We start from the raw sequence: 13,536 nt of genomic DNA, 5'->3' as shown, positions 1-13,536 counted from the left end.
GGGACTGGATGGCTCATTACAGAAGCAGCTTTGCCTCTCCTGGAATTGACACCTCCTCATCTATTGTTGGGAGTGGACTACATCCACCCTGATTGAATTGGCCCTGTCAACACTGGTTCTCCACTTGTGAGGTAACTCCCTTCTCTTCATGTGTCAGTATATTTATGTCTGCATCTGTAACTTTCACTACATGCATCTGAAGAAGTGGGGTTTTTACCCATGAAAGCTTATGCTCAAATAAATCTGTTAGTCTTTAAGGTGCCACCGGACTCCTTGTTGGTTTTGTGGATACAGACTAACACGGCTACCCCCTGATGCTGTAACAATTAACACCAGTTGAGGCTCTGTCTCAGGATGTTCACGCCTAGGGAAGCTCTGTTCACTATCAAAGTTAATTAGTGGAGCTGTGCACTCCAGAGTACGCTTTGTAGCTTTTCTTGGTAGGTCACATACTTCCCCCTGCCATCCTAAGAACCTGTGCTACGAGCAACTGGTAATTCCCTGAACAACCTGCTGCACATCAATGTCATCCCGTAAAACGTTACTCAGTTTGCAATGTTTGCAATGCAGACCCCCCAGAGGGTTGAGAATTGCAAGTTTGCAACAGTTTCCTTTCCCTGCCCATGGGCTACAGGAACTTAGCCATCAGCTTCACAGAGAGTGACACTGTGACCCCGGGATTTAAAATGGAGTCCTGGGAAGCAGCAGATGGCCAAGATGGGTTGCTGCCATCAGCATTTCCCCATGAGCCTGCAAAATTATTGACATGCTGCTGTTGATGGAAGAGGCATTTTCTCAGATTGAGATCCCAGGCACACAGTTTCAATGGTATGACCATATAACAGACTGCCAGGCAACACTCTATGCCAATTAAGGAGCACAACTCTTAAAAAACATAGTGGAAGTAAGTTATCTGGATCGTGTGTCACATAACAGCAAGAAATGCCTATCAAAACCTCCTCCATACCTTAGATGCTGCACATAATCAACAGAAAGCATGAAGAATACTTTCCTTAATTACTTGCTCCTGCAAATCATTCCCCTGGAGGATTCAAAGGAAGTGGCAAAAGATAAGTTTTATTTTCTTTGTTGATGTGTTCAAAGAAAAGTTAATACCCATTTTTAATATACTATGTAGTTCTTATACAGCACTTTTTAGCCACAGAGCTCAAAGCACTTTATAAAATGAGATTAATATCATTATCCCCATTGTACAGATGGGGAAATTGAGGATTAGGGAGATGACTTGCCCAAGGTCACACAGCAAAGCATTGTCAGAGCCAGGAATTGAACCCAGGTCTCTTAACTCCCAGTCCAGTATTCTGCCTGTTAGGCTTCAATGAAAAGCCATGTAAAGCCACAAGATGTGTTAAATTGCAGCACAGAACATCCTGCCCTTTGGATGATGCGTTTCCCAGCAACTAGTTCAGGGGGATCTAGCTAAGTCACATAAGGAAGTTTAACCTAGCAAGCTTTCAAAATTGGCTTGCATAGTATTAATGTGTTTCTTCTCTTGGGGAAATACTGATGGCCCTGTTTCTGCAAAAAGATCCACCAAGACGACCCTTATGCCCATTGGCTTGAATGGGACTCCGTGCACATGTAAGGGGTGACCCTGCCAGGCATTTCTGCTTGAGTTGTTGGCTCATGTGCTACCCGACGGTGATATTTTAATTATGAGGAACTCTTATTTACGATGACATGTTCATGTCAATAGGAGAGAAGTGCTCAAATGTAAGATTCCTGTTGGGACTTTACAGACTCTGCAGTCCGGGGATGTTTGGAGCTAGGAGATTTGGACTTAAGCCCATTAAGATGGGAGTCTTTTGAGAAACCGGCATTTGGACTTCAAAGCCCACTGAAGTCTGGGGGGTATTCCAATCAGAAGTTTTACATTAGGCCCCTCTCTAAAGAGCAGGGTGAACAAATTACTTTTGCCAACATACCCCCAAAAGCAAGCAATACATCTCTGCAGTACAAGACTCATGGTTTAAGATAGATTTCTGTTTACTAATAGTTTAAAATGATCATAAAGCCTAACATCCAGTCACTTAAAGTGTGGACAGTCAACTTAACAAGCCATGCACTCACCATTTCAAGCCAAGTTTTCCCTCAAATAAAATGGCAGTCAAGAAAGATACTCCTGATTCCAATTAAAAGCATAGAGTATAAAGGCTCCTGTTTACAAGAAGAGTAATTCCAGAATAGCTATTTCTGATTAAATCCATGTGTGGATGCTCTTATTCTGGAATAAGAGCATCCACACAAAGAAATAATCAGGAATAGTTAATTCACTTTAAATTCACATCACACATTATTCCAGATTAATATGCATGTGTTGACAAGCTCCAGATTTAAATTCAAATTAGATGTGAGATGTGTCCTACCATTTCTGAAGCACATGGGCTAATGCTTGTAGAGTAAAAGGGATTAATTTTCTATAGAATTTCAACACCAATCTACAGAATCCTGCAACAAGATTCAGTACTATAGGTTTTTTGACATAATTTCTAAAGAAAGCTATTTCATTTTTATAGAACTCTGTTGGTTTCATCTTTATTAAACCTTTTGGGACTTTTCCCACAAGGGCAGTAACAACACAATAAGCTAAAAATCATACAATGTCCTTGTCTCTTCTCATGTTTTAAATAGTGGTAGAAATTTCTGTCCTATAGGTATTCAGTGCAGTTGTAGCTGCATCGGAGTACCTTTCCCAGACCTGAAGAAGAGCTCTGTGTGGCTCAAAAGCTTGTCTCTCTCACAAACAGACATTGGTCCAATCAAAGACATTACTTCACCCATCCTGTCTCACTAATGTCCTGTAAGTGTAATTTATGGGGAATTTTTAAAAATAGGAAACTAAAGAAAATGCTACAAACCAAGCTCTCAGTGGCAGAAGGCTAAACAGTAGAGCTAGACTGAACCCAGATCCAAACACTTCCGAATATCAGGATGTCGGAAATCCATCCAGCTGTTGATCTGAAACTTGCTGCATAAATCCATTGCCAATAAAACATTCACTGACTTGTCCTTTTGCTGCCCTCTGCAGGGCAGCACTATGTACTGCCGTCCACAGCTGTAATTTAAGTGAAGAATGGCCCACAAAGGAAACAAAAAAGTTTTGTCTGAGGACATTTTAATCCTACAGCATGGCAGTGTTGTTGCAGCATCGATATGAGAACGCAAAGTGGCCTTTTTAACGTGGACTGTGAGCCACTTTTGAGTAGTCATGCTCTCCCCAGCTCGGGGTTCTCAAACTTGGGGTCAGGACCCCTCAGGGGGTCACGAGGTTATTACATGGGGGGTCACAAGCGGTCAGCCTTCACCCCAAACCCTGCTTTGCCTCCAGCGTTTATAATGGCGTTAAATATATAAAAAAGTGTTTTTAATGTATAAGGGGGGTGGGGGGGGTCACACTCAGAGGCTTGCTGTGTGAAAGGGGTCACCAGTACAGAAGTCTGAGAACCTCTGCTCTAGCTTGATATTTAGACTTGGTTTCTCTATCTTCCAGGTTTAACACATTGTGTATGCCTGATCCTGTAAACCACTGAGCACCCACAACTCTTATTCTAGCTCAGAGGTGGCTGTGGCCACTAACCATTGCTGAACGCTAATTCCCCAGCAAAACAGAGCTTTACACCCTATCGCTGATTTAGAAAAGGGCCAGTCTCCACACCCTAGGGAGTGCAACTAGCGCTTTCCTGCTCTGCAGAGGAGCAGCAAGATGTGGGGAGCCCCACAGGCTGCACCATGGCACCACAGATGTTATGGACTAATTGTGGGAGAAATAACTAACCCCTCCATGGAGGGGACAAGATGGGAATGGCTTTACCTTGCTGCAGGCCCATCACTAGGTTTCTGTTCCCCATTTATGCAGGCTGTGGGGTAGATGCTAGGATTTATCCTGGAATTGCTCACCTTGTGCCAGTTTAGAAGGTAGAACAATTCCCCTGTAGGTTCTTAGCAGTACTATTGATCCCAGTAGAAAGAAATCAATCACCACATCACCTGTTCCCCTCACCATCCAACTGAACGAATTTTTCTGCAGCTGTTTGTTACTTTGTTTCAGCCTAGAACAATGAATGGTGAAGCAACCTAAGGGCAAAACAACATAAAAGTCATCCTTAGGGTGTTGATATAGGCACTGCACTTTCAGGGTCAATGCAGAGTTCGTACAACGTATTAGCTTTAAAATTGCAGCCTAATTAATGGCTTTTTGTTTTGTTTTTAAAGAGCCGCTGATGCCCTACGGGTAACTTTGAAACATTTCTTGGATGTTAATCTGTTAAAAGATCCATGTATTTGTGAGTTTCTCATGGTAGCACTCAAAGTTGGACTAACTCTGCTCCCACTGACAGTCAACGGGAGTTTTACCAGACTTCAACAGAAGCAGTTTTGCCAGCACTGACCACTTTTCAAAATCCCAGGCTTCCCATTGAAAGACAGTGATTAGGGATAGTTGAATTAAACCAAGTAACAATGGTCCTGTAAATTTATCAGTTCTGTATACTTATTCCTCACTTGTAGTCATTTGCATTAACTCCAGGGCAAAGACCAGGCGGTCAGAGATCTAGTTCTAGTTCCTGCTCGGTCACTGACTTGCCTAGGGTCACATCACTTAACCATTCTGCACCTTTGTTTCCTCATTTGTAGCACAAAAACTTCCTGCTCCACAGCAACGTGGCAAAGCTAACTCACGATCTGCAGAGCACATGGAGATCCTCCCTTGGAATACCCTGCAATTGGGCAGCAGGTAATCAATCACATGTGTGCTGGACTCCACTCCCTTTTAAAGGGGCCAGTCGCCCTGGCACATTCAAAGCTACTTTCACTAAGGCCCCAACTATGCAATTCGTATTCACGTGAGTAGTCCCACTAACTACGATGGGATTGTTCGCGTAAGTGCACAGCAACATGAGTAAACCATGAACGAGGACTCTTGTTGATATTTGATTCTGCAGTGCCCCATGTTTGTAATGATAGACAAAAACTAATCTGTGTAAACAATGAAGCACTCTGTATTTCTCATAACTGATACTGTCGAACGGTACATTCCCCTCAGCCCATCAGAAGACCTGAACTTCAAACACAACTTGGTCATGCTACTTATGATGTATAATCTGTAAGAAGGACAGAAACATTTAATCCCAGCTCAACTCAATGATTAATGCCAAATAAAAAAGAGAAAAAAAAATAAAATTACACAGATGAGATCCATATTAGAACTGGCTTATTCCGAGCTTATTATCGAGCCAAAGTTTAAAAATCATACTTCCCAGACAGCTTTTTTTTTTTTCTTTAAAAAACATGAAAATAAAACATGCAACAAAACTGCAAAGATCCCTATGATTAGCATCCAGTCTGAGATCCTCTCTCCAGTTGATCATGATCAGTGGATTTGCAGCTCAATAACATTCTCAAAGAAAGTTTTCAGAAAAGCCCTGTTTGGAACCCAATAGGCTAGGTGAAGGAACCCCACATTGCATTGCATCCCGGCAATGGAGCAAAGTCCAATTTGTCAAGTGTGACCCTGAACAGGGGCAAACCTCAGTCATCTGCATCATCAAACTGGCCAACCTCAGGCATTCTATTTGGCGAACTCAGAGCGAGTGGAGCTGCATGGTGACACATGGGGTTATACAATGATTCTTCTTGCCATGCACATGATGCCAATAGATAATTTTCCTGAAGACTACCACAGTCGATATCTTCCGCGTCTAAAGAGGATTTTAAAAAATAGGAGAGTGTTATTAGACTGCGTTAGAACACTCCACATTGGCTATCACTACAGAGGGTTTGTCATAGCAAGTTATTTGCATCAGTGCAGGAATGTCAGTTTGGCTGACCAACATTACTGCATGAAACCTACAAAACCTCTGTACATCTGGTGACACAGATAGAGAAGCTTCAGTAAATTACCTGCCCAAGATCTCACAGAAAGCCTGTGACAGAGCTCGGAACAGAACCCAGAACTCCTGGCTCAGAGTCCTGAGCCTTAAGCACAAGATCATCCTTCCCTTTTCTGGTCTATGCAGCCACATAGGGCTCTCACCCCCACTACATCACAACTCCTCCTGTGCTCTCGCTGGTACCTAACAGCCTCTTTTCCCTTTCTGCCTCCTCCATCAACCTGCCAGCAACACGTGAGGAACACTTTGTTGGATCAAGGTCAAAAGTGGGGGAAGTTGGAAATGGGGCAGGGAGCTAGTGCTGACCCAGTTCTTTCTCTAGCCTACAACTAGCTTGATTAAAATAAAATATCTTAACAGACGTGCCACAAAGACACAGCAGGGTCCACTGTAAACATGCAAGGGGGTTTGCAAATAAATAGGATAATGCCATCTGGCTGCTGCCACCAGAGACATCAGGGAACCATGGGCGATAAAAAGCCATAAGCAGTGCAGCATTCCCACCACCAACTTTTCAGTGGTGTTGAGAAACAAAGCACCAAAACAGGCTGATCCAGAAAATAAATTAAAAAATGGCTGCAGGGCAGACCAAATGGATGGTGATTTGTGGAGATTAAAAGAATCTAGACAGAAGAGCTCAATGTCATTCGCAATCACCCAAGTCACAATCAGGGCTTCCCCTCCAATTCTAGATTTGTGTGCGCTCGCAGGGCATGAGTCGTGGATCAGATAAGCTGGCTGTAAGTGAATAGGGATCAGTCCTTGTGCCAACTGCTAATCAAGCTCTCGGTGGGACCAAAGGTTTTAAAAAAGCGTGTGCGGGTGCATGTGCACACACCCAATATTTAGTCTCATCTGCTCTGAGGCTAACCCAGAGGGAAACATACCTACACAGTTATCCACACCTTCGTTAACCCAGCACTACAAAGGGTCTATAGGAATTCTAAGGAGGCTAGCCTAGACTTTTCTGCCATTAACCTATGGAACTCAACTGCATGCTGCAGTCATATATAAAAGGAAAGATAAATGCTATTAAACAAAACAGCCAGAAGAATCAATACCTCCCAGGCAAAGAGGGAATTGTTTGATTTGTACAAATTCCGAGAGAGAAAGAGAATGACAAAGAGACAGAATGAGCCGGTCCTACTGCTAATCTACAAACTCTCGATGGGTTATTCATTAAACACCCCATCAGTTTGCTAACTGAAGTGTCCACTCTGGTAAGGCACTAATTGCTCTCATCTCCCACTAACTGCAGTGGAAGTTCAGGGTTCTCAGAAACTCAAAGGAGAAGCCCCTAACTGTGGAGCTTTCAGGGATGCATCCTAGAAACACAAACACAAGCAAGTTTACTCACTTGGCTACTCTTGGAGAAGTCAGTGGGACTGCTTGTAAGAGTAAAGTTGCTCATTTGTGTTTGCAGGATTGGCTTGTAAAGGAACACGTTCAGGTCAGCGACTTTGTCTCTTTATACAACCCTCCAACACCGTTGTGCTCTACAAGAACATGACTGACAAAGCCCATGGTGAATCTCTCAGGAGGGAAGGAGAAGGGTCCTTCAGTCAGAGGGCACTCAGCTACTGTATACCCCACCACTGAAAGTCAGGAGGAGCCCATCTCTCCTGTTCCAGAGCAATATACAAGACTTATAAAGGTCAAACCCCAAAGTAACTCCACACATAAATGTGCACATTTTTCCCTTGCAGTAGCATCCAATAAGAACCCCACTGGCCAAGGAAAGAACCAAGGCTGTCACATTTGAACACAGCAATGTTTCTTTTAAACTACTGTATTTAAAACCTAGGTACAACTGTGCATCACAAACACACAAGGTAGACAGAAAGCAGTCAAAGGGTGTCACTACCAAATGCTCAAAACAGGAGAATGTGGAACTATTTAAATGGGCTCTCACGAGAAGCACTCTCTCCATCCACTTAAAGTCCTAGGCTTGATGAAAGCATAAGAAAATCTGCACCTACCATATGGATTACATTCAGCATCCTCCAATTCTTTATCCCAGTCCTCTTCCTCGTACTGAGAATCAATTTTCAGCTCAGGGAAAGATGCATCCAACTCCCAGTCCTCAAGGTCACTCTGGAAGTCATCTAAGTCACCAAGCCATTTAATGGGAGGCCCCGAGGAATCTGAATGAGCAGTGTCACTTTCATAGCACGGGCAACCAGAAAATCTACTCTGGTGAGACTCGCCATCAGAAACATTCCTTGCCAAACAGCCTGTAATACGACAGGAATTGCCGACAGAGATACTTAGGACATAAACTGGGGTGGTGAAAATGCTTTAATACCATGCAGTAGTTCAACACGAAGACACTTTGTGAACACAGACCTGTTTTGAACAAAGCCCAGGAAAACAACAACACTTCTGCAAGCTACAGCTACAGACAGAAATCTACCCCCAACCCATTATGCTGTGCTGAGGCTGCAGAAGGAATAAAATTCTATAACACAAGAAGAGGCATCAATTCTATCTAATTATAATAAGTCCAATTTCGTGTGTGTGTGTATTTAATACCACACTAATATATTACTCTGGGCTTCAGATATTTCCTATGTTTGGAATACATTACAGATGGCCTGAATGCCATCACTAGCTTCAAACTCCCCCAAACTGAATTTCACAGCTGGTGGTCTCTCTCTCTAATGGTCTGAGCCCAAAGTCTGGGTCTGAACTTTGCACCTTAGGCTGATGTTTAGAACTTACAGTCCTGTTTCATCATCACCACTGCCTCTTCACATCCTTCAAGGGGAGGTTTGTTGAATAACTCCAGCTGGAGCCTCCACAACAACAGGAATTTGTTTTGCAATATTGATCAAGTGTTCCTCTATCTAGGGATGCACGGAAAATGCGCAAAAATAATTTAGCAGAGTTCACTCAAGAGAAGTTTCCCACCCATAAGTACTACACAGCTTTGTTGGCCTCTCCTAGCAGACAGCATTAGTAACTATTCTTTTTCCCCTTGTTCTGATTTAATGCCTTTTTCCCTACATACCTTTTCTAGGCCTCCAATTCACAACTGTCCCTCCCTTCACAAGTTCTTCTTCCTCATGACATGTGCAGTCACCTGCAGCCACCGTTATCTAAAAAAGCAGAAATACAGTTTTAAAGGTTTCAGTAACTTTGCTCCTTAGACTCCTATACAGTGAGACTCCTGTTCCAAAGTGAATCAGGGGACCCAAGCGATCTACCTGTGCCCAAGTTAAGATTTCATTGTAAATAAGCCCACAGACAGCTCCAGCATCGAGAAAACAGCAGCCTGTGGCCAGTTTCACCACTGCTGTTCAGAATCCTGTGGGAAGCTGTGAAATCAACACAAATCAATTTTAGAACTGCAACTGGCTGGAAAAGCTATGAGCAAAGAGGGAGAGTTAATGGAATGGAAACCTAACCCCTCCGCAGGAGCCCAGATGCTGGGGGAGAGAAAGAGTATCTGATCCCATTCTAGCAGCCAGAAGACTTGGGGAAAGGTAATGGACAGAAAGAGAGAAACTAAGTTTCTCCAGGAGCAGAGCTGCCCTTTTCCACAGGCCCCAAAGCTGGGAAGTGTAAGACAGAAAGGAAACTGGGCTGCTCACTCTGGTTTCACTGGTACCATGGAGACAGGTAAAGTTCTGCTGGAGAACTGTCTCCCACACTGGTACCAACACCAAAGTGGAAACAAGTGGAATGGCATAGCAACAGCACCTCTTCACCAGTCCAGTAGTCCAGGGAAGGATAGTGAAAGAGATCAAGCCAGCTTGTGAGTTTCCAGATATGCATGAAACTCTAAGCAACTGACTACATACCTTGGACTTAAGGCCAGTTGTGAGCAACAGGACTTAAATCAAAGAGGAAGGATGTGGGGATGGTCCAAAGTTAGTGATAGATGAAGGGAGAAGATAAACGGTAGGAGCTACATTCTGTGTGTTTATATAGCTTCCATCCTGCAAGTCACCCTGTGCAGGCTGACCCCTACACCTTTGACTTCAGTGGAGCACCACAATGGCCTATGAATAGTAACTTACAGGTTCCTCAGTATGCAAGTTATTAACTAGTAATATATCCCCCATTCTACATCAAGGAGCAGCTACTGCAACTCTAAAAGCAACCCTTCATATTGTGACAATGACCCTTGGTTGAAATTTTATATTTGGGAAAGATTAGAAGACACTATATTTCTTCCCTCTGCTAGAAAATAACAATCTTGTTTCCAAAAAGAAAAGGAGCATGCTCAAATAAATGTTAGTCTCTAAGGTGCCACAAGTACTCCTTTTCTTTTTGCGCATACAGACTAACACAGCTGCTACTCTGAAACCAATGTTGGTTCCAGTAACAGACATGGAAAACAGCCCCTATTTCCACTCTCTCCAAGGGAAAATTTAGTATCAGTTACACACACAAATAATATGTATAGCCAAGCATCAACCTTGTGAACCTAACAAGTTAAAATTACCAAAAAAAGTCCAACAACAACATTCTGCACATTGCCAGAGACCTGAACAGCTCCCAGGAGTTTTGCATCAGCCCAAACATCATTTAGCCCCTTTCACAATTTTCTTTAAGAACTTTATATTTCTGCCAGACATAAACCCAAGTCAGAAAATCAGCCTGAAGGGTCTAAAACATTAGGTTTCAACTAGAATCCACCCCATCTTCACTCAGGAATAGCCAGCTAGGCCAGAGGGGGAGAGAGAAAGATGTACTTTACACTCCCTTTACCATGGGATCTGGGGAAATAAATGGGAATTAAGAGAAGGAAAGGAAAGGACACCACAATATTTAAAGAAAACATCCACCAACCTCCTGCAGTTCTGTCCGTAACCCCAACTCAATCCCCACACACTGAAATACAGTACTCCCATCTCACACACACAAACCAGACTCTCCCATAAATCTCCTTCTAGTCATCCCCAGGTATCCACTGCCTTCCTACACACCCCCTCTGCATACCCCTAACAGCCCCCACCACAGCCCCGCCCCTCCCCTCCGCACACACCCCTCACAGCCGCTCCCCTCCCCCTGCACACACACCTATTTCCTCCCCAACCCTCCCCCTGCACACATCTCCACTGCCCCCTCCAGATCCTCCCCTCCACACACACCCCTCACAGCCCCTCCCCTCCTCCTACACACACACACCCATTTCCTCCCAACCCTCCCCCTACACACATCTCCATTGCCCCCTCCAGATCCTCCCCTCCCCTCTGCACACACCCCTCACAGCCCCTCCCCTCCTCCTACACACACACCCATTTCCTCCCAACCCTCCCCCTGCACACATCTCCATTGCCCCCTCCAGATCCTCCCCTCCCATCTGCACACACCTCTCACAGCCCTTCCCCTCCCCCTGCACACACACCCATTTCCTCCCCAACCCTCCCCTCCCCCTGCACACACCCCTCACAGCCCCTCCCCTGCACACACACCTATTTCCTCCCCAACCCTCCCCCTGCACACATCTCCATTGCCCCCTCCAGATCCTCCCCTCCCCTCCCCCTGCACACACCCCTCACAGACCCTCCCCTCCCCCTTCGTACACCCCCAGTCCCCCCTCCCCAGATCCTCCTGCGCACCCCCCCACTGTCCCCCCTCCCCAGACCCTTCCCCGCACACACCCCCACTGCCCCTCTCCCCCTGCACACCCCCCACTGTCCCCCCTCCCCAGAGCCGCCCCTCCCCCGCACACACCCCCACTGCCCCCCTCCCCAGACCAGACCCTCCCCTCCCCCCCGCACACACCCCCACTGCCCCCCTCCCCAGACCAGACCCTCCCCTCCCCCTACACACACCCCCACAGCCCCCTCCCCACACTCGCCAGGCTCCCCACTGCTTCTCACCTCTGGGCCTAGGAGCGGCTCCAGCGGATCGCCTTCCCGCTGCCGCCCCCCCGGCCCCTCCATCCCCGGCTGAGGCTGCCCCGCCCCTCCACGGAGACCCCGGGCCGGGTACCTGCTGCGCCGCGCGCCCCCCACCCCCGCACGGGGCTCGCCACGCGGCCGGCCAAAGGCAACACCGGGCAGCCAACCAGCGGCGGCGGGAGTGGAGCGAAGCACGTGCGGGGGGGGGCGGAGGAGAGCGGTGCGCTGAGCCCCGGCCCCAGCTGCTGGGGGGGGAGGCACTACAGCACCACCCCCCCCCCAGCCCTCCAACCATGGGGAATGTGGAAGCCCCTCCCCGCCCCATTGCCTAGGGTTATTCACAGCCCCTGGTTGTTAGCAATACGTCTACAGGTAAACTCACCCGCAAGCCTTTATTTTTCCTTTCCACCATAGCAGCTAACCCTGCTTCAGAAAGACTCTTCTCCCCCCCCCCCCCCATCATCATAAAAGAAGTTGGTTTTTCATTCCTACCTTCTGCAAGGCAGGCGGGGCCCCTGTCCTCTCTGCCTGGTGCAGCCCTAAGCACCAGGTCAGCGTCGAGCAAATAATGGACTGTCTCTAGACTAATGTTCCGCCCGGGACTAGAGTTTCAATGGCAAAAGAGGGCAGCCCTGGAGTATACTGTGGCAGTCTGGTCTCAGGACCACTCTGATGCCAAGAACACAAGACCTAAAAAGCTGAATCTTCGCAAATAGAAAATGTTAGCATGTTTATACTGACTACAACAGCAACCATGGGATTAGGAGACAGGGCTGTAATGGTTTTCCCATAAGGAAATGAATGAGATTTTATTTTTAATCAACGGGAGAGCGCCGAGATTTATCTAGGGAGTTTTCCTTTCCAGCACTGTAGGGCCCACTTCACTACATCGTAGTCATGGCTTCCTGAGCTGTGGCTGCTAGCTGCATGGCCAGTTGATATAGCAGGCAAAAAGCCTGCATGGGACAGATGCTCTGACCATGGGTTGGTGTGAGGTAGGAAGGAGAGTTTTCCCAAGAGCTCACTCGGTCTGTTGTACTCAGTTAATGTAGTACAATGGTAGGGCTTGGGTAACTACTGCCTCTGTTCTTTAGCCAGATAATAATACTGACACCTAGCTCTTTACTTTGCAGCTCTAAGCACTTTATGGAGTTCAGAGCCTTTATCCCCATTTTACAGAGACACAAAGAGGGGAAGTGACTTGCCCAAGGTCATCCAGCAGCCCAGTAGCAGAGCTGGAAATCAACCCCCAGGTCTTCTGTGGTCTATTAGCCCACACTGCCTTCCCCTGCAAGAGAAACATCTGTGGGCGAGTATGTGTATGCTGAGGAGCTCTGTCAGTGCTCTGTAATTACTGGGGCATAGGAGAGCTTCTCATGCTGATTGCCATTGTGCTGGGGCCCTTCTTCAGGGCACTAGCTGTTCTGGGGAGGTTGATGTGGCCCTGCTCTTTTCCCTTCTTCCCTTATAAAGGGGCAGTATCTCACTGCTCTCCAGGGGCACTGGAACAATTTTTATAGTGGGGGTGCTAAGAGCCACTGAACCCAACTGTAAACCCTGTATATAATAGAAACCACTTCAAGCCAGGGGGTACAGGAGCACCCCTAGTTCCAGCACTTATGCTGCTCTCTAGAGCTGACAGCCCAGTTTCAAATTCTACCCCAGTAGCCTTTCAGCCAGTACTGTATGTAACTGCTAGTAACTCATAAGAGATACCTCTTTAATCTGTACTGTACCTTTAATTAGTGGCCAAGAGTAAACTTCTCCATTTG

The 13,536-nt window shown here is 46.3% G+C and overlaps 1 long non-coding RNA gene across 1 annotated transcript in view; it reads right to left on the bottom strand.

Annotated features, from left to right (window-relative positions):
- LOC141999058 (uncharacterized) overlaps window positions 1-11,776 on the bottom strand; it is a 99,756-nt gene extending 87,980 nt beyond the window's left edge. Inside the window, exons 1-3 of the long non-coding RNA XR_012641954.1 lie at window positions 11,744-11,776; window positions 8,920-9,007; window positions 7,889-8,143 (exon numbers count right to left, since the gene is read on the bottom strand). This is a non-coding gene — a long non-coding RNA (uncharacterized LOC141999058). The remainder of the gene's footprint in view (window positions 1-7,888; window positions 8,144-8,919; window positions 9,008-11,743) is intronic.
- Window positions 11,777-13,536: the final 1,760 nt, after the last annotated feature.

The sequence above is a fragment of the Natator depressus genome, chromosome 14, assembly GCF_965152275.1.
Source record: "Natator depressus isolate rNatDep1 chromosome 14, rNatDep2.hap1, whole genome shotgun sequence".
NCBI classification, from domain to species: domain Eukaryota; kingdom Metazoa; phylum Chordata; order Testudines; family Cheloniidae; genus Natator; species Natator depressus.
Note: the sequence above shows the minus strand (reverse complement) of the source record. Positions and strands in the feature narration are given on the sequence as shown.